General features: G+C 41.9%; 1 protein-coding gene across 5 annotated transcripts in view; it reads left to right on the top strand.

Moving 5' to 3' along the window:
* The window catches only part of ATP8B4 (ATPase phospholipid transporting 8B4 (putative)), a 222,568-nt gene that overhangs the window by 5,409 nt on the left and 197,887 nt on the right, over positions 1 to 19,272 (top strand). The window contains exons 2-6 of one of the 5 annotated variants that reach the window (XM_053927684.2): positions 2,323 to 2,485; positions 3,796 to 4,249; positions 10,910 to 11,014; positions 12,407 to 12,499; positions 12,892 to 13,024. The exons of 1 other annotated variant lie outside the window; for it this stretch is intronic. The gene's annotated coding sequence lies outside the window, so the exon portion shown is untranslated. Of the gene's footprint in view, positions 1 to 2,322; positions 2,486 to 3,795; positions 4,250 to 10,909; positions 11,015 to 12,406; positions 12,500 to 12,545; positions 13,025 to 16,725; positions 16,882 to 19,272 lie in introns of those variants that run through there. 3 more of the 5 variants (XM_024568254.4, XM_045201123.3, XM_045201129.3) reach the window with 3 other exon arrangements.

Genomic DNA, 19,272 nt, shown 5'->3' with positions numbered 1-19,272 from the left:
AGTAGATTGCAAGTCAAAGAAGATAACAAGATACAAATATGAACATTATGTAACGACAGAGGGACACTTCCTCAAGGAAATATAACATTTATTAATGTATATGCACCCAACCTGGGAGCACTAAACTATATAAAGCAACTATTAGCAGACCTAAAGGGAGACCCTGGTAGCAATCAATAATAATAGGAAACTTTAACACCCTGCTTACATCAGCGAATAGATCGTCCAGACAAAAGGTCAACAGGGAAACATCAGTCTTAAATGACACGTTCGGCCAGAGGGACTTAACAGAACACCGCATCAAAGCAGCAGAGCACGCGTTCTCAAGCGCAGACTGACCATGTCTTGGGACACAAAACAGATCTCAATAAATATAAGAAGATTGAAAACATATCAAGCATCTTTTTTAACCACAACAGTATGAAACTAGACGTCAACTACAGGAATAATCCTGGAAAAATCACAAATATGTGAATATTAAATAACATGTTACTTAACAACTATTGGGGCAATGAAGAAAACAAAGGAGAAATAAAAAATACATAGAGACAAATGAAAATGAAGATTTAACATACCAAAACCTATGATGCAGCAAAAGTGGTACTATGAAGGGAGTTTATAGTCATGCAGGTCTACCACAAGGAAGAAGTAAAATCTCAAGTAAACAATCTACCCTCAGTCCTAACACAATGAGGAAAAATAAGGACGAATGAATCCCAAAGTCAGTAGAAGAAAGGACATAGTAAAACTCAGAGTAGAAATAAATGAAATAGAGACTAAAAAGAAAATAGAGAAGATCAATGAATTAAGAGCTCATTCTTGAAAAGATAAACAAAATTCACAAAATGCAGCTAGACTGACTAAGAAAAAAAGAGAGAAGGCTCAAATACATGAAATCAGAAATGAAAGAGAAGTTACAATGGTCACCACAGAAATACAAAGGATCATGAGAGACCATTATAAACAGCTATGTGCCAACTAATTAAAAAATCTAGAAGAAACAGATAAATTCTTAGAATCAAATGACCTTCTAAGACTGAATCATGAAGAAATAGGAAAAGTGAAGAGACAGACTACTAGTAAGGAGACTGAAACAAATCAAACAGCTCCCCCCACACACCACAAAAAAGCTCAGAGCCAAAGATTTGAAGGTAAGACCTGAAACTGTGAAGCACGTGGAAGGAAACATAGGTGGCCAGCTCCTGGACACTGGCCTTGGCAATGAATTTGTGTACCTGACTCCAAAGGCGAGGGAGACAAAAGCAAAAATGAACAATGGGACTGCACCCAACTAAAAAGTTTCTGTACAACAAAGGAAACCATGAAATAATTGTAAAGGTAGCCTACCCAATATAAAAAGATATATGCAAATCCTAGGTCTGATAAGGGGTTAATATCCAAAATCTGTAAAGAATTCACATAACTCAATAAACAAACAAACAGACCAATCCAATTGAAAAAAATGGACAGAGGATCCGGATAGATATTTTTCCAAAAAAGATAAACATATGCATATATACACAATGGAATACTATTGTGTATAGTATTCCATTGAGACATAAAAGGCTGAGATATTGCCATCGGCAACAACACAGATGGACTTTGAGTGCATTACGCTAAGTGAAAAAGTCTGATGGAGAAAGACAAATGCTGTATTATTTCACTCATATGTGGAATACAGAAAAAAACACAACAAATCAAACAAAACAAAAGCATCAAGGCAGACAACAGGTTGGTGGTTCCTAGAGGGGAAGCGGGTGAAGGGAGGGGGAGGAAGGAAGGGGGCCAACAGTGCAGTGATGGATGAAACCTGGACTTTCAGTGTGAGCATCACGTAGCATATACAGACACCAAATTACAGGGTTGTACATATGAAAGTTACATAAAGCTGTGAACCAGGGTTACCTCAATAAAACAAAAACCAAAACCTGTTTCCTGACTTAAAGGAACTGACTGTAGAGTGAAGGATGCTCCTGATCATAGTGATGCCCTTTCTAAAGATCACTCTCCCATAAGTAGAAAGCTCACCTGTGCTTCCCTTTAGAATAAACTCTGTGAATTTAAAAAACAAAACCAAAAAGAAACTCAAACAAAAAGTTACAAGTAGTTAAGGAAGTGGTTAAAAGCATATAAAGAATTACAGGATGCTGGAGAACTGTATGAACCTTGAGACTTATTTTCAGTAAGATGAAAGAGTGCAGGGTCAGGAAAGAATGGGACGGGTTCTGGGATCTTGCAGGCAGGGGCTAAGTCGAAGAGCCCGTGGCCAGAGGAGGCTGGGCATGCAGCCCTGAATAGTGGATCTTGGTTTTACATTTTTAGGTCCTTCCTGTGAGAAGCGCCATGGGATGATCTTGCCCTACTGTTTGTGTTATCTTCCCTACAAGACACCACGTACGTGCGCTTGTCCAACTTTCATATCTATCTGCCCATCAGGCAGAAAACATCTCGCTGTGCCGGTGAACTCCAGGACACAGGGTAAAAGGTGATTCCTAACAAAAATACTTGTTTACAACTACTGTGTGTAGTCTAGGATAATCAGTGAAATTTTCTCAAGTTCAAATTTGTAGGAAGATGATTAACAGTAAGAACTACCTAATATTCGGACTATTAGGTTCACACTGATATACCGAAGTCACTTGAAGAAGTATTGACACATCTATAGAACAGACACATTCAATTACCTTATTTATTTACACAGTGTCCCTCAGTACCAGGAACTGAGTCCTGTTTACGCCTACTTTGGCTTAGACAAAAAGGATTTCCAACGCAGACCAACTTCTTAGAGGGTGGAGGAGGAGGTGGTGGTGGCAAGAGAGAAGCAAAGGAAAAAAGAATAAATAAAAAGTGTCTGGAAAGTGCTATTTTAATTGAAAATTTTTCTTTCTAATTTCTGTTTTGAAATTGGGATATTTACAGTCAGTGAAACTTGCTCGACTTTACAAAAACACTTCTTTTTTTAAGATTTATTCCCTTTTTATTTACACACAGCACAACTTATCCTTTGAGTTTGGATAAATGCATACAGTTGAGGATCCACGACCACAGTCAAAATATAGAACAGACTGATTGTCTCAAACATTGTATTTATTTTGAATTTCTATCGACATGTTGGGGAACTGAGTCTACAAGATACACTTCTGTGAGAATTCATGCTTGGCGTTGTGCCTGCCAGTCCAGCACCTGGCCCACAGTGGATGGTGGTGCTCTTTAGGGTGTCTAGTGAGGCTAACTGATGACATAGTTCACTCACTTTTATACATGTCTGTACATGGACTAGTGACGCCCTGTCCCTCACTCATGACACGCACACACACACACACACACACTGGCCACTTCTTTGCTCATTTCTTCGTGTGCTTTCCCAGAAATGGGAGGAGCGTGTCCCATGGCCTACGCACACACGAGGTGTCTCGTGCACCTCCAGGCTGCCCTCCACAAAGGTCGCACTGACCACCCCTGCAGCACCAGCCCAGGAGAGAGACCGTGCTGGTGTGGCTTACAAGACTGCAGGAGGATGGTAGTGCAATTGATTTGCTCAGCGGTGGCCAGGGTGATGCTGACGTGAGCATTAGAGTTAGCACCCTGTGCGCACAGCCTTTACCAAAATATAGATAATCAAGTTGATCAGTGGGAACTGGGGTAAAAGAATAGTTGAGCAGAAAATTTTGAAATCTTGTCACCGGGGTGGGATAGTGGAAAGATCATTGAAGTGGTGGACTGGAGGCCTGGGTTGTGGAACGTGATAAAGGTTAGATTTCTCTCACTCCCCCTCTGCCTGTCTCTTGTCTCCAGGATGGCTCCCCTGCCCGCTCTACGCTGGCACACAACTCCCAGGGGCACCTGTCACTTCACCGGAGGAGCATGGGGAGCGTTGTCGGCAAGGGCGAGGCAGCAGATGCTTCCTGGCGAAGAGGGACACAAAATGGGACTTGTCTCGTACTCAGTTGTTTGTTACACATTTCAGAGGCAGCAGTTCAGGTATTATCCCAAGAGAACATTCTCAGAAGCTGCCAAAGGTTGTTGGCGGTTAGTCAGGCTAGTTAAATGTCACCTGGTGATTGATCACTTGTGAATCATGGTGACTCACTATGACGCTTGGTATTTAAAGGACACAGTACTACACAGAAAGATAAACACATCATTTGCCATCCTTGGGGGTAAGTCCTCACAGATGGTTCTGGCCAACAGAGGAAATCTAGGCATCTCTCGAAATGTTGCTTTTCTAGAAGAATTTACTCATCAATGGGTAAGAGCTAGGGATCCTGGGTGGCTGCATTTGCAGAGCCTATGGGCTGGCACAGAATGGGTCCTTACCGGATGAATGAAGCATAATCAGAGCACCAATGGGAAAGTGCGGGTGGGAAGATTGGCCTTAAATCAGCGCTAACAAGGTGCTTGATTCTGTGGCTATCACATGCATGGGGAGCCTCTCGCACAGTGCTTGGTACAGGGAGGAACGTCAACATTGGAAGTACTCCAGTAAAGTATGAACCAAAGCTACAGGGAGACAGAACTCAGAACCACAAGAAGAGAAGTTTTATTGCTCCTTTAGAGCTTAATCCCTGAGCTGAAAAAGAGTACTTTGACTTCTCCTGTCCAATGTTTCAGTCATAAGAATAAAGTAATATTCACTGAATATTTCCCATGTACTAGGCCGTATTCACTCCTCACAGCCTGACGAGGTAGGTTCTATTATTATCATCCCAATTTTACAGGTGAGGCGATTGACACGCATGGGATAACTGTCCAGCAGTATTTGGCTGCGAAGTGGCAGGGCCAGGCTTCACCCACAGCCATGCCTGACTCCAGAGCCCCCACTCTTATTCTCACGCCACGGGGCCTCTTAAGGCGCACAAGGTCTGCTCTGTGTCCTCAGTACCATGTGACAAGGATAATTCCCCCAGGTGGGGCGTCTGGTCACTTTCTTTTTTTTTTTTGGTCACTTTCAAAAAAGAGAGAGAGCAGGAAGTAAACTCATTACTACTTACCAATTGAGCACCGCTCATTAGCAAAAGAAACAATTAGGATAAAGTATCTTGATCATGGAAAAATCAAACAGCCATTCCAACCCAACATTTGGGCCACACTTTCTGTGACCTGGCTTTATCCCTGTGTGGGTGGTAGACTGAGTGACCTTTTCATTTTTTTTCTTGGACATTTTATAGACATACAGAATGCATTGTGGAGTGCTCATAATTTGAAGTTTCTGCATAGCACACCTCCCTGTATTCCCTGCCATGATAAACATGCCCAGATAGCAAGTTCACAGAAGGTTGTGAGCTTTGAAGTCTTTGAAAAATCCGAAAATTATATGACAATGTTGTATATGCAATCACTGGTGAGAGCGGGCCAACATCTTCCTGAGCGCCAGACACTCGGCCCCTATAAATCCTGGGCCAAGAGCAGAGAGTGATGGTCCTGTTTACTTAAACTTCAGGATGGAACGGGCATGGTTAGCTTCACAGCAACCGACGCAAGCAGGAGATCCAGGCAGAATTGCTGCTACTAGTTGTGTGCATTTAGATGTCATGCTTGTATCCATAGTTTAGAAGAAGAAAGTCTCCACACAAGCTGTATTAAATAAAACAGCTTCACCTCTCAGTGAAATGTATGTGAGAGAGCTATTAAATGTCTGAGGACCACACAGTTCAATGTTGGGGAGATAAAGTTTATCAGTGAGCATTTACACTCTTTTGGAGGCCCTTTGAAGTCACATCTGTGTTCTCTTAACTGGACTGGAAGTTTCCTGGTTAGATCCAAGAGGAGCCTAGGACATTTGTCTTAATGGTGCTTAGCTCCAAAGCCATCAGTATTTAGTTACCATTTTATGTATATCAGGTTTCAGTGACGATGACCTCTGAAAATATGTCCAGGAAGTAGACTTCGATTCATTGTTTAGAGGAAAGCATCTGATTATTGTGTTGCTCAAGTCCCATGTGGAATTCCTGCACTTGGATGTTCAAACCATTTGTTCCCACACTTTTGCAATATTATGCAAATTGTGACCAGATTGTTTTAAATTTGAAAGAATATCTAGGAGCATAGATAACTGTGCACTGAAAATGTCACCCGAAGCAATCTTGATGGACAGATGGGACATGTAAAATGCTCTGAGTGTATCTCAAGCAATTCCCACAAACCACAGTGAAAATGATTCATGGGAACAGGGTTAAAACGAAAGGTTCTCGTAAGTGTGATACCATCGAGTTATGGTTGAGTGATAGAGGATTGAAAGCCATATGGAAAGACCCTTCAGAATACTGACAGAGTGTGACATCCAGACGATGAAATCTCCAGTACCTCCTTGGTCAACCCACAAGCTGAGAGCTCGTCATACCAAATATTTAATGTGACTTTCTTAGACGAAACTGAGAAAGTTCGGAAATGAGTATGTCTCACTTACATCTCAAAAAGAGAAAAGTGAGCTTTCGTATTTCAACAAGCTAAGGGCTAGAGAGTGGGAACATAAAACCTTTAGAACTTTCTTCTAAGGTTTGATTTTGAGGCTCAAGTGAAGATTGTCTTTCTAGACAGCCCACCCAAGCATTCGGGCATCCTGAGGGACCCGGCTAGTAATGTGCAGGGGCTGCTCTACAGCTGTGAGAGTAAAAATAACTCCACCCTCACTTCTGAGGAGTCACAGGATGACTGTTGAACTTGAAATGTCCTCTCCTCCTGCTCGGTGATGAGCTAGCAAGACCGGCACATAGAGCTCACATAGGTGGACTGGAACTTGCTCCATCTTCTCTCTCCCAATTTTTGTCGTCTCCAACATTCTAACCATTAGGGCTCAGAACTTGCCATTGTCTTTGACTTTCCCCCTGTCCTTTTCCTTCCTGTTGCCAAATGTTATTGATTCTATTTTGGGGGGTATACTTCTTGAATCTATAATTTTTTTCTCCCTTCCTACTGACATTGCCTTAATTTCAGGTACTATTTTCACTTACCAAGATAATTCTAAGAGGCTATATCTAACCCTAACATATGTTTTTCTTCCTTAGTTCCCATTATCTCCTTCTGTATGCTCTACTTGCTAGACACATGGAAGCATCGTATTTGACGATCTTTGCAGATACTGTGTTTTCTGACTTCTCTGACTTTGCTCCCACTGTTCTCTCTATCCAGGTGGCTTTTGTTCCTCATCGTTGTGCATGTACATAAATCATACCGACCCTTTCGGGCCCAGTGCTTTCTGTTCTCTAAAGTCTTCCCCGATGGGGGGCCTCTTCTTAGTCTATTTCCTTTTTCACTGCAACTTTCTTTCTACCTTTATAAGGGCACCTATAACAGCAAAATTTGTCATAATAATTTATGTTATGTTATATTTCTTTTACTGAACTCTATCATTTAAATATAAGAACCCATGTCTAATTAACATGATTAACACAAACTTAAGCTTATGGCTGGTTCTGTAATTTTTCTTATGCAAATCATACAACTCATGAAACAGGATACTAATTATTTAATAGTACTACCTATGTCTCAATATTGTCAATAACTTGTCTATTTTCAGGTCAGTTTTCTGGATATCAAACCAGAAGCCAGTTATTGAATAGCTACTATAGTGTGATTGTTATCACCAGGCACAGATCTAGTGGTTTTTAGCATTCATTTTTAAAAATAACTAAAAGGACAAAATAAATTTGATAAAAGTTTGGCTTGTTATAAATAGAATCATTAAAATTTCCAGAATAAAATATTTTTGTTTCAAATGCTGAGAAAGTGTGTGAGAACATTAAAAAAATAGTAGTGACCTTGACCTTATTTTACAATCTTTATTTTTAAGTGCTACTAATTATAATTACTATTAATTACATATATAAGTATTATTAGTATCATTCCTAGTAATATTACTGAGAGTTTGAAGAAGAGACTTTTGAAGTATACCAGTGCTTTTAGATATTGGTGTTAAAATTAAATCATAGGATATTTGAATACTGCTCTCTTAATTTACCTAATTGTGGTGAACTAGAATTTATGTTTCTAGTGTGTCTGTGGAGATCAGATACATTTTGGCTCTTGGGTGTGTATAAATTCATACTAGCTCTTACATGGAATGGAAGGAGGGTTCATTGTGCAGAGGCAGAGATAGTAGACAGGTTAAGCACATAGACTGTAGACACAGACCGCCAGGTTCAAATTCTAGTTCTGCCACCTTCTAGCTCTGCAACTTTATGAAAGTTTCTTAATACCTCTTTCTCCAATTCCTTATCTGTAAAAAGGCATACCTCACAAGATTGTTCTAAGAATGCACTATGTAACTTCATGTAAAGCACTTAGCACATAACAAGTACTGCATAGCTATTAGGAGGTCTTACCTATCATTATCTGTAATGTTAAATTCAGGAGGGGGGCATTGACACTGTAGTCTGAGCTTCTTATTTTATAGATGAAGAAGCTGAGGCCCAAAGAAGTTGAGTACAGCTGCTCATCAGGTTCTGGGTACCCATTGCAGGGGGCGTGGGCTCTTACATTCTGTGCTCGGTCCAGTGCTATGTGCGGAACATTGAGTTGCCACTCTTAGGAAGTGGCGGCCCAGACAAGTGGACAGGTGAGGGTTGTAGCAAGGCACGTGACGTGTCATGATGAGGAAGTGCAGCATCTTATGGTGCTCAGGAGCACCATAAGAGCTCAGAAGAGTTCTAGATTTCTTAGAGAGTCCTAAAGGGGGTTCCCAGAGGAAGTGGTAATGCAGGGAAGACCTGAAAGATGTTGGTTGTCTTAGTTTGCTCAGGCTGCTCTAATAAACTACCATAGATCAAGCGGCTTATAAACAACAGAAATTTATGTTTCACATTTCTGAAGGCTGGAAGTCTGAGATCAGGGTGATGGCGTGCATGTGTTCTGGTGAGGGCCCTTTTCCAAGCTGCACACTGCTATCAGAGGCTCTCTTTTGAGGGCACTGATCCCATTCATGAGGAGGGCCCTGCCCCAATGATCTCATCTAATCCTAATTAACTCCCAAAGCCCCACCTCCTAATACCACCCAAAGCAAGGCATTTGAACCCGTGAATTTTACAGGGACACACACAGGTAGTGCATAACAGATATGGAAGGTTTGCCCAGATGATGGAGGCTGAGGAAGGGCATTCAGGCAGTACGTGCAAAGGCCCCAACATGCATCTAATATCCACAGAAAAGCAAAAGGAGTCCAGTCTGGCCAAAGAAGGGAGGTCTTTGGCTTTCTTTACAGCAAATGGAAATCTCTTTAGATTCCATCCTATATTTTCAATACTGGCTGTTTATTAAAACACCCTTTTACATTTTATAGAGTTCAATAGTATGCCCCCAAATTCATGTCTACCCAGAATCTCAGAATGTGGGCTCATATGTAAACAGGCTTTGCAAATGTAGTTAATTAAGTTACAATGAGATCATACTAAATTAGGGTGGACACTACCTCCAGTGATTGGTTTCCTTATACAAAGCCACGTGAAGACACGAAGATACAGAGGCAGAGAATGGAGGGATGCACCTACAAGCCAAGGAATAGCAAAGATTGTCAGCCACTACCAGGAGTTAGGAAGGAGGCACGGACCAGATTCTCCCTCAGTGCCTCCAGAAGGAACCAACCTTGCCAACACCTCGATTTCAGACTTCCAGCTTTCATGTCTGTGAGGGAATAACTTTCTGTTGTTTTAAGCCATCCAGTTTGTAGTAATTTGTTACTGCAGCCCTAGGAAATGGAGACAGCATTCTTGGGATGAGTAACTCTTCTGGGCAACAAGAAAAAGACATACACAGTCTGACCTCAATGATGGAAATGAGTGTAGTGGGTCACCATTTACTCTATTACTTACATGCCTTAACTAACATGCCTTTAAAAAAAAATAAAGATCTATTCATTCTTACTAACCCATGTACCCTGATGGATAAGTAGTGAAGAAAATCTCCAACAAGCCTTAAACCAGCTAAATTACCCTAGTCTTTTCCAGCTCAAATGAGCTCCTTTTCATTATTTAGACTTTTTAGGGCCATTGGCTGTCTGTCTCACCCTGCTCCTTTCTCAGTCCTATCTGGGAAAAAGGAGAACCCTTTTGACTTTGTGACCGTGAGGGAGGTGGGAGCCTTGGAGCCATGCTGGGTCCTCTGAATTCTTTGTTCAAGTAGATAACCTCCATCTTGCCCCAGGAGGTCTTGAGGAGGCAGGAACACAGCCTCAGTTGTCTGGAACGACCTTCCTCTTCCAGTGCCTTCTACTGCTCCCAGCCTTGCTGAGTTTGCTGCCATGCTAGACAAGGGTGCCCTTTAGAGCTGGAGGACACAGGCCACTAACCCAGATTTCCTAGGTGCCTTTACATCTTTCTGTATGCTTCTCTAGTCAGCTGCCTCTTGAAGCTGAGGCCCCAAGCTAGGAAAATCCAGGACTCTGGTGTCTGTCTCCATTGTTCCCCTTTTTTCTCTGGTCTCAGGCATGACTTAACCCCATGTCTCATCCTCCTTCTTCTCTGGGAAGATAATTATGCTCTCTTCCCTTGGTAGACAACCTACGCTACAGCACGGCTATAGCACCTTATGCAGAAAAGGATGCAGTCAGGTTGCTTTCCTCAGAGGTGGGATGCCCAAGACAGTACTTGGAGCCGTGAGGACTCAGTTCCTGCCTAACCCTCACCCGGTCTCTGAGTCACTAGGACCTGATTAATTACTGTCACTGATGTGCTACAGTGACGATGAACTCACTTCTGTTCTCCACTTTCGTGAGTGCTGTAGGATGTACGTTGGCGACTTACTCCCGCCATTTGGAGTGGAAACAGCAGCCCAGACAGAGAGGGCTACTGTTCTCTGGGACTGGATGGAGTAGTAGCCGAGAAGAGGAGGTGAAAACAGTCAGTGACATTTTTTTCTCTTGGATTCTTAGCTTACGGGACTAACAAGATCCTCCCTGCTTGTCTCCTACTCATTTTAGGATCCAGCTTCCCAAGTTGTCCTGAGATTTTCCCGTGACACCTTCACAATCACACAGAGATAAGTACTGCTTTTCCTTCAGGTCCGGAGCATATCTGGATAGGAGGTACTTCTACTTGAGTTCCTATCATATTGTATCACAGTGACTTACTGACTATTAATTTCCCTTCCCACTAGAAAGAAATGTTCTTGCTGGGGCAGGGACCAAATCTTGGTTATCTTGGGATTCCCAATATCTTGTAAAGATACTGAATTGGGGCTTGGAAAATAGTGATGAATGTGTGAAATGTCCTAGAGGTAGTCCTGATAGGAGCCTGAACTCCTTTGATCTTAGAACCTGCACTCTCCAAATGACATGTAAGAGGTAGGCATTTTTCATCTATTGATGTGCAAGGTGGGCCAAAAGGGTAAAGAGATAAAGGGAAAAGGTTGTGTAAAACCACATGACCCTTGTCCTTCCTTCTTGCTTGGATGACAGCCTACTAAGGAGAATGTGAGGCTGGTGTGGGTGTTAAAATGTCCCGTGTCTGGCTGGTCCTCTGTCTTGGAGGTTTTGAGATGGCAAGAACCACGGGAACCCTGACACTGATGCAGATGGAGTTCCTTCCAGATAGACTCCCCCATTCTGGCAAATGCCACTTATTGTTGTAAGGACTTCTTAAGATGTCAATCTGTAAACACGTGGGGCCCAAAAATATCTCCTGGGCACTTATTATGTGCAAAGAAACACCGTGCTTTCCTGATGGCAAGAGATACCTCATTTTGGGAAGTGTTCCTCTCACTGGTGACAACAGTCTATTTCAGGATCCAGTTTTGGCGGTGGAACATTTGTCATTTGGAAATGAACTGTTAGAATGACTTTTACCACTAGATACGCCGATTGTCCGGCTTGGGTTAGGCTGCCTGGTTTAGATATGGGTCATCCAGTTCTGGAACACATGGCTCAGCATGCATTTGAAAGGGCAAGGTAAATGCAAATCACCTGGTTTGGATGAGTTGGACTGGATAACAACAAGCTTTCTGGGTCCCACTGCTCTGCTTCACAGTGCCTGAAGGTCTGCACTGACTTGGATATGCAGGGGAGCCCTTGAGGGAAGGTCCAGAATTGCTGGGAAGAGCTGGTCCCCAGAGGTGACTTTTAACACCCAGAAATTTGGGTATCTTTAAAAAAACCCCAACATACCAGCTTCAGTTTAGTGTAGGGGTGGATTTATATTATTTTTAGCTTACTTTTAATTCCTGAAATTTTAATAGTAGAGAAGGAAACGCCTTTATTCCTAAAGGTGTCCCTATCCAGAGATTAACTTCTAAAGAAATGTCTTCCTTCTTGCATTCTCTAATGTTCTTCGTGTTCTCTTTGTGAGTTGAGTAATAACTAGAACTCAACTGTGAGTGTTCTCATTAAAATGGAAAGTTTCACATAGGAAATGTCATCACCAGAAATGGGTCAGTCATTTATGTTGGCCAATGTAAGGAAACCTACTTTCTTACACAAAAGGTCAACTAACAAGCAGGAAGAAATCGACGAGGAGATTGGGGAAGGAAAATTTGAATTGATTTCTTTTGGTGAACTTCAGCCCACCACACCATGGTAAGTGTCAGATAGTAAATGAAATTAAAAGAGGTTAGAGAACTCTTTCTTGTGTGTGTGTGTGTGTGTGTGTGAGAGAGAGAGAGAGAGAGAGAGAGAGAGAGAGAGAGAGAGAGAGAGAGAGACAGGATGCACAGAGTCCTTTGTTTTAAGGGTTTTATCTGTTTTCTAAAGGCAGGAATTTTAGGGGAGGTCTCAGGGGAGGATCTCAATAGAATATTCATCAGCTTTCCAGGTGCGTCCTTTCAGGGTCATGGTCTACACTGATTGGTCAGCACTAGGGTGTTATTAGTCACTGCAGCTTGTCCTGATGATGTCAGCCGAGGCATTGCTTAGTCTGCTTTTGCTGCTTTTCTGGGTCTGGAGCTGAAATACAACCATGTTATCTCTAGTTTGACAACACTCTGTCTCTGTGGTCAACAGACCTGAGGCTTCATTCCTAAGATCATTTGATGCTGCTCAGAACCTCATTGCCCTGAGGGCTTCATGCTTAAGGGAGTGGCTGTGAAAGGAAGAAGGAGGCAGGTGAGTCCGGGTACTGGATGGGGCCAGTGTGAATCAGCCAGTTGTCTCAGTTTCCCCATTCCACCTGCCAAGGAGTTTTCCTAGCTTCTCACTATCCTGCCTCACTTTTGTCTCCTGCTAAAACCTATTGTGCTGAAGCAGTGGTTTTCAAACAATTCTCTGAGTTGCAGGAAGAAAATACTAAAACTTCTATTTATTCTTTTAAAATTTATTTATTTATTTATTTATTAAAATATATTTATTGATTATGCTATTACAGTTGTCCCATTTCCCGCATTTCTTTCCACTCCATCCTGCCCACCCCCTCCCTCTCACTTTCCCCCCCTATAGCTCATGTCCATGGGTCATATATATAAGTTCTTTGGCTTCTACATTTCCTACACTATTCTTACCCTCCCCCTATTTTCTACCTACCATTTATGCTACTTATTCTCTGTACCTTTCCCCCCTCTCTCCCCACCCACTCCCCTGTTGAAAACCCTCCATGTGATCTCCATTTCTGTGGTTCTGTTCCTGTTCTAGTTGTTTGCTTAGTTTGCTTTTGTTTTTGTTTTAGGTGTGGTTGTTAATAACTGTGAGTTTGCTGTCATTTTTACTGTTCATATTTTTTATCTTCTTTTTCTTAGATAAATCTCTTTAACATTTCATATAATAAGGGCTTGGTGATGATGAACTCCTTTAAAAAACTTCTATTTATTCTTATTGATCTCATCTTTTAAAAATGTCTATGTGTTGTGCTGTTTTGTGGTGTATAGAAAGGATTTGCTTGGGGACTACTGTACTGGGTAAGAGGAGAAAGCAGGTAGTTGTATCAGAATGGGAAGAACTGGAGATGTGGAGTAGCTCAGAACTCAGAAGTCTCCCTTCTCTCCTGATAGAGGGAAGATTAGGAAGATTCTGGAGAGAGCAGTGAGGACGTTGACCGTGGTGAGACACCATGACAGACGCTCGGTTGTGTGATCTTTATTCCTGCTCTATCACTGCGCATGCATTTTATTCATGCATTCATTCATTCATTCATTTATTATTATTCATTTAGCGAGTATCTCATTTGGTTTTCACAAACAGCTAAAGAAGAAGGTTTTACTTTTTCCAATTTTACTATCAGGAATCTAACATTTTAGGCAGCTAAGTAATTTGCACAATATTGCATCACTTATACCCCAGCGGTCCTCACGCTTTAGTGCACAGGTAGGTTTGCAACCTAGACCCCAGGGCTCCTCTCAAAAGGCTGCTGCTTTGGTAGGTTCCAGCTGGCCTCTAGGCTGCTCGCAGCAGGTGGATTGTTCAAGAATGTGTTTACAGAATCAGGACATACTGCACTTTGTTCTTTCTCTCTCTCTTTTTATTGTATATGTTTAAATCATAATTTCAGGCGAGAGATACTTCTCTGTCATTTGGTTGGCACCACGGCTTGGTTCAATGTTTCAGTCAGCTACGTCTTTCTTTCTTGACATGAAAAGCAAGCAAGTAAGTAAGCAAGCAAGCAAACAAACAAGCACATAACAACCCTCTAAACCTTTATGATGGCTAAATTCCAGGGAATTGATTACATCTTAATCAGTTCGTTTCATTGGGATTAAATTGAATCGACATGAAGTGGCCGAGTCTATTGTTTGGCAGCCCCATAACCAACAGCAGAGCCCCTTTCCCCTTTTTATTGTAGAAGCCCCTCCTCTGCGTGTTTGACTCCTCCCAGCACTTGGTGCCTGTCTCATGAGCGGGAATCACACTTGCTCGTCTCTCTATGTCTCACAAAGTGCCTAGCTGAGTGTCCGCAATTGTTGAATAAAAATATGTTTAAGTCCATTTCTTTCCACTGTACATTTGGAACTATGGGTCAGGACATTCCACTTGCTATAGGTGATTAATCTGTTTACTTATAAGAATAATTTGTTGGGACCTGGCTGGTGTGGCTCAGTGGACTGAGTGCTGGCTCGCAAACCAAAGTGTCCCCAGTTTAATTCCCAGTCAGGACATGTGCCTGGATTGTGGGCTAGGTCCCCAGTAGGGGGTGCATGAGAGGCAACCACACATTGATGTTTCTCTCCCTTCCTTTCTCCCTCCCCTTCCCTCTCTCTAAAAATAAATAAGTAAAATCTTTTAAAAAAATGAATAATTCATTGGCTTTCTTAGCTGTCTTGACAGTAGAGCTCGTATATTCATGGGTTCTAAGAAATATATACTGCTATTTATTCTGTTTGGAAAAGCTGCATGGCTTCAGATGCTGAAGCATAAAAATTTCCACGGCTTCTTTTTGATAAATTGTATGCAAAGTTGGAGGATAAGGTAAGAGGGTGAGTAAATTAGGACAAAGTTTTCTCACAAATGCTCAGATATTTAATCAAAGTTCCTTTAGCGTAATTCACTCAATTGTTGTGAGGACAGATTGAAGTGATCATTGAGAAGGCTCTTTGTAAACGCTAGATAACAGACAGGAAGGATGTTTATAAAAAGTAAGATTTTAAAGCAAAATAAGGCCTCTTAAGCACATACAACGTACATGCTGTCTAATGACAGTGAAAGATTGAGTCCTGCTCAGATAATATTGTGGATGAAAGACAGGCCACGTGCTAAACCTGACCAGCTCAGGGGAGGCCTGCGTGGCAGCCTTCCAAACTCAGAGACCCAGAGTAACCACACAGGCTGGTCTGCAGTGAGAACTCCGAACTGAAAGTGAGTCCCGGCAGGTAGTCATGTCCTGGGCCAGGATCTTCCCTGAAAAATGTCAGTCTTTACCTCAACTGAGCCTGTTTACTGTCTTTTTGCATCTAAGGTAACATACCTTTGAATATCAGGGTAATTTCCTTTCCAGACCCCTCAGGGCACAGTCTCCCACCAGAGCAGGAGACCACAGAACTCCTCATTGTTACTGTTGTTGTATTAATTGTTAACTGTTAACTATCCTATACCTGCCAATGTAAAATAAGTATGTATCTATTCCTCTTACTTTTTATCCAATCCCAGAGATTTCCCCCGCTTTACGTTCTCCCACCTTCCTAATCTATCACCAGTGGATTTCAGGTAATCCCCTTACACATCCTCCTTTGTTTGTAATGTGTAAAATCAGATGCAAAACTGCCATTCTCAGAGCATTTTCTCAAATCTGCTGAGATTTTGCTTCCTGGCAATTGTTGTCAGTTTGGCTGAAACAAACTCATAGAAATTGTTATAGGTTTGGACATTTCTTACATTGACAACATTACCTGGTGGGAATAACGTTTGTCAGTGTAAGGGACCTGGCAAGTTAAGATGAGCTAAGATAAATGTAGCTGAGGGCACATTATAAATGGAAACTTAATAGAAAAGTGTCACACAGACACTTCTACTTTATAGAGTTTAGCTTCAATTCAATTCTGGATAAATTACTATCTGCTGGGTACTTTTAAAATACAACAAGTGAATGAGACAAGCCCTTTATTTTCAAGCAGCTCACATTGTAGCATAGGCAGCATACATATCAGGAAGCAATGAAAAACTATACAACAATGCTGTTAGTAGTCATTTGTTTATTCAACACCCATCAGGCACTTACTAAGTAAGCACTGCTCGAGGCCCTGGGCACACATCACCAAACAGGACAAAGTCCCTGCTCCCCTGAAGCAGATCTTCTAGTGGGGGCAACTAAACAATAAACAAGAAATACATGGTGTACTGGCTGTGTAGTTTATTACAGAGCAAAATGACACAGGATAAGGGATGCAGTGGTAGTGTGTGTGATTTGTTTCAGGTAGGTGGACCCGGGCAGGCCTGTCTGAGTCAGGGGTGTTGAGCAGAGATCTGAATAAAGCGGGGGAGAGAGTCAAGGGAAAGCAGGAGTGACAAGAGGACCTGATGGAGGAATCGTGGCATCTATGGTAATATTATATTCCTAGGGTTGATAAAGACCTTTGGGACTTTAAATGATGGGACAAATGCATCTGCTGCTCTGTGATTTTTAGGTACATAACTGTATGGCACCATAAAATTGTTTTTTATTTAAATACCCAAAGACTTACCTGCAAAAGACACTTGCATATTAAAGTGGATAAATATTTCAAAATGATAAAGAGGCAGTGCTTGGAATCTCTCTCCCATTCTCTCTTGCACGCACACGCACACTCACACACACGTGTGTTATGAAGGCTTCTGGGCACGAGATAAACGTGAGGCAGCTTCGTGTGGCCGCCCTTCTCTATCCTTCCTCCTTCCCTCTCCCATTCCGACTCCTCATTCTGTCATTGTCATTAGTTATGGAAATAGTTTGATGAAATCAAGTGATTCAATAGTACATAAAATCTAGAGCATTTTAAACCTATTTAAGTTTTTAAAGAAGCATTTAACAAGAATATCTTTAGTAAGCCAATGAAAGGTGTCTCTAGCTTTGACATTTCAGGCAGAGTGACAAGGCACATGAACTTTTTCTGGTATCAGAAACTTTGGGGCAAATGGAACAAAATCACAACATGTAGGTCCTTAATGTGCACTGTCACCTTTATAGCAGGGGTGTGTGTGTGTGTGTGTGTGTGTGTGTGTGAGGGAGGGGGGACGAAGACACAGTCCTTACAGTGCTCACCTCAAGCAAAGCAAACTACGAGCAGGGAGGGAAGGTAGCAGACGTTGTAGGATAAGTGCAGGTGGATGGTACCAAACCTAGTTTCCAGTCACGCCCTTGAGGGAGGGCCCAGAGATGCTGGGAAGATCAGAAAAGGCTCTGGAGAGGGCACATGTCATCTGGTGCTTTAAGGGCAGATTGGGGAGTGAGGGGATGCAGGGAAAGATGTTCTAGAAGGAGACAGTGGCCTGAGCCAAGATGCCATGTGGCATGTGCGGTTGCTATCTAAATAATGGAGAGGGGTCCCAATGGGATGGTGCAGAGGGTTGGCCTGGAGATTGTAGGGATAACTTTGGAAAGATCAATGGAAAGCCAAGAAGAAAAAGAAAGCTCTGTGCTTTTCTTGTTTTGTAAACTGCTTTCTGACTCAATTGATCAGGTTATAGGGAGAATCATCCCTTGATCCCCCTTCTGTCTGCTGTTAGTGGGGCAACCACAGATCTCAAGATGGTCCATGTAAACAAAAACATGATCTACTAAGAGCTGCACTTTCATTTTTGGTGTGTAAGCTCATTGCGAAAAATTTAAGCATACAGACATGTAAGAACCAATGTAACATTCCTCCCAGGGCCCATCAGCCCCTCCACCTTCATACCATTCCTTACAGGTAACTACTGTTAATTATTTCTTCTTGCTTAGCCTACCTGTTATCATTCTTTCAGTCAATGGATATTTATTGAATGCCTATTATGGACGCTGGGGACTCAACAGTGACCAAATGGCCCTTTTAAGGAACTTATAGTTTAAGGGGAGGAAATAGTAAACAGCAAGCATATTTAAAATATTTTTCCCAAATGGGATTTTTCTATACTTACTCTTCTGCAATTTCACTTTTCACTTGATAATATATCTTGGACATCTTTCCAAGTCAGTCTGAAGAGTCCTACTTCCTTCATTGGCAATAACTAATATTGACTGAGCCTCTACTATGGCCCAGGTACTGTCTTAGTCACAGTAGTCCTCCATGGTAAGTATCGTAATTATCACCTTTTTACAGATGAGGGATTGTGGCCCAGAGAGGTTTGGGAAACTTGCTCAGAGTCACCTGGTCATCACTGGTGGAGCCAGATCTTAGCCCGATGATCTGATTCCTCACTCCACTTCTACTCCCTCTCGATGGCTGCATAGCACTCCTCTGTACAGATGTGCCTACCTTATTCAGCTCGTCCCCTGTATTTAAGGCATTTTTAATTGTGTGCTATCACAGACAGTGCTATAATTAACTTTTTTATGGATATGCTTGCATGTTTGTGGTCATCTGTAAGGTAAATTCCTAAGAGATGGAAACACACATTTCTCTATTCAAAGGCACTATTTAGTTTCTCTTGAAAAGTATTTTACCAATTGCTACTCTCACTAACAGTGTAGACGAAGATACTGATCTCCTTGTATCTTCTTCAACAAAGGGCTTTACTAAACTTAAAATAGTTGCCAAAATGATAAATCAAAAAAAATAGTAGAGAGCCTATACCTAATTTTTTAATTTAAGAATTTTTCATTTAAAATATTTTAAAGAAACAACTGTTTCATTACACAGGCTGTTCTTGGTGCTTTATGTCATCCAAGGAAGAAAGTTGTCATTCTTGTTTCATCTGCAGTTTCTTGTGACTGTGAAGTCTCGGTAGGGAAAGGCCCTTCTTCCTCTCTGATCTGG

This window comes from Desmodus rotundus, chromosome 7 (assembly GCF_022682495.2).
Source record: "Desmodus rotundus isolate HL8 chromosome 7, HLdesRot8A.1, whole genome shotgun sequence".
NCBI classification, from domain to species: domain Eukaryota; kingdom Metazoa; phylum Chordata; class Mammalia; order Chiroptera; family Phyllostomidae; genus Desmodus; species Desmodus rotundus.
The sequence above is the reverse complement of the archived record's forward strand: the minus strand, read 5'-3'. Positions and strand labels throughout refer to the sequence as shown.